A 2,741-nucleotide genomic window follows, 5' to 3' on the forward strand; every position below is an offset into this window, starting at 1 on the left:
GTTGTTTATTGTAGTTTCTTGCCATGTGCCTCTTCTACTGAGCCAAGAGTCCGCCTCCCTCTAACCCCCACCTGAGGCCCTGTGGGGCCTTGCTTTTACCTTAGGAGTCATAAGGAAAAAGTATCACCTTTCTGTAACCTGATATTTTTAATTAGCTGTTACACATCCCCTGAATTTTGTCTCTTCTGAGTTAACCATCTCCAATTCCTCTCTCTGTTTTTCAGAATACGACTCTCACCATTCTGAGTACCTCTTGTTGACATAAGCTACAGTGTGTACCAGTTTGGGCCAGTTTTACACCTTCTGGTAAGATAATTGGGGGGTAGGGCTGACCTGTGTTTTTGATAGTAGCTTTCAATAAATGCAATTACTTCTCATAGGAGGAACTCGGTCTTTTGGAACTCTGTACTCTGTGAACTTCTCTGGGGCACTGATTAGAAGGGTCAGCCCTGAGACATCTGTATTGGAGAGAGCCTTGAAAAAACAGCTGCCTATTTCCTGTGCCTGTCTTCTCTCACCTCCAGTCTATTACTATAGAAAGGATGCACACACGAAGATAGCACACATCTCTATTCAGTTGGCAAAACATGAAGCCTTCCTGAACATTTACTTTATAGATGATCTTCACTGTTTTATTGGTGTTTGCTTATGAATCTATTCAGACAATTAAACCATTTGTTTATTGGAAATTATATACAACAGACTTGTGTTACAGATACAGATTCAAAGTAGAGTCTGTGTTCTCCATGCGATTATAGGCTCATAGAGATGGGCTCCGAGATGAGTGGATGCTGAAATGGGTGTAGTAGGGACACAGAGAAAAGAGATGTGAAGTGGGCGGTGCTGGGAGAGTTTGAGGGAACTTATGAGCAGGTCATAACAACTAGGTCACGTGCTGTTTGCAAGCAGGCACTGGGCCTGGTTCTTCTGTTTTAGCCTCTGCTCCCAGCATAGTGCCTAATACATTACAGATGCTCATTAAATATTTATGGAATAAACTGAATGAGCTGCTCTTCTGCCAGAGCAGTTATTCCCTGAAGTTGCATTCAACAGGTGAAAGGTTAAAGAGAAAGAACCCGAAGAGGTTGCCCATAATCACTGTTTTGTTTTGTTTTGCTTTTTTTTTTTTTTTTTTGCCAAGAGAATGTAGAAAAAGCCCACCAAGTTGAATTATTCAGCATAAAAAAATGCTACCTCTCCCAATAACTTCACGTTTCGACTCATACCTTTCTCACCCCTGCTAGGACTCAGCTGGGCTTCCGCAGGTCCACCTGTTTCCCTGTTCCTCCCACTTCTCTCCCAAGAGTGGCTCTTTGTCTTCATTCCAAAGGCCTCCAACTCTCACCTCACCGGGTGGTGACCACCGTCAATATGCCAGGTCAGTACGCTAGTCAAAAGGCTCGGGTTCCAGTTACTCAGCTGTCATCTCTCTGTGGTATCTGCAAATGACACAACCACTGGGTGAATACAAATGACCCTACACAGTGCTTGCATTGTGCCTGCAAACACCCAGAGTAATTACTGAAGCGTGTGCAAAACTTTACAAGTACATTATGGCGTTAATTCTTCTGTGGGACAGCCAGGGGAGGCATCCTCATCTCATTTGCAGTGAAGAAGATGTGAAGAGCTGAGGTGTCCCAATATCAGACTGTTAAGAGTGGAGACTCAAACTTAGGGCTTTAGTTTTTAGTATTACTTCTAAAATAAATTATCCCCTGATTTTGAAAATTTTGTTGCCCGTAGAAAATCTGGATAAAAGAAAAGTAAAATGATGACATAGAGCTGGTTGCTGTTACTGCTTGGAGTTTTTTCTGTTTTTTGTTTGTTTGTTTGTTTGTTTTTAATTCTATGCCCAGATACATTACAATTATATACATATACACACTTTTATTGATATTGGAATCCTATTACACATACCATTTTATAACCTGCCTTTTTTTTTTTTTTTATGAGATATAATGTCATGTGGCATATCACTTCCAGGTGATTTGCTTTTTATATATATTGCAAAATGATCACCACAATAAGTCTAGTTAACCGTCCATCACCACAGTTACAATTGTTTTTTCCATGTGATAAAATTTTTGAAGATCTACTCTCTTAGCAACTTTCAAATATATAATACAGTGTTATCAAATATAGTCACTTATCCTCAGCACTTATTTACTTTTAATCTACTTTACCTGATGTAGGACAGGGCAAATTTCCCCAGCTGGGGGGAGACCAAGGCCTGCACCGAGAGAAGAGGATCCTTTGGCGGAGGGTGTAGAAAGAATTCAACATGCGCCAAAGTTAGAGTCAACAAGGAAGTTTGTTAGAAAAGGGGTCACACTCCACAGACAGAGCGTGGTCTCCTCTCAGAGGTGGAGACTGCAGGACGAGGCCAGGGAGAGGGAAGGAGTAAAGAGTATGGAGTCAGAGACAGCGAGAGGAACCCTGAGTGCTTGGGGAATTCGGTTTATATATCGTTTGTTAGTTCCTGTGAGCTATAGTTTAAAAGACTTTGTTAACCCGTGTCCTTTGATATGGACATACAGTGAGGAAGGGGAAGATTATGAAGGGTGAAAAGGTAAGAATATGTACAGTGAAAATTCTGCTGGCAATTCCCAGCCTTTAATCCATAGGTTCCCCTTGGCTTTAGCCATAGGGAATTATTCTTGGTTCTCGTTTCCCCTTCACAGGTGTGGGGAATGGGCTGTTAGCAATTCCAGCAGAAATCTTCCTTGTTTCTGAAAGAGTCC

This window comes from Pteropus alecto, unplaced genomic scaffold, assembly GCF_000325575.1.
Source record: "Pteropus alecto unplaced genomic scaffold, ASM32557v1 scaffold40, whole genome shotgun sequence".
Lineage (NCBI taxonomy): Eukaryota > Metazoa > Chordata > Mammalia > Chiroptera > Pteropodidae > Pteropus > Pteropus alecto.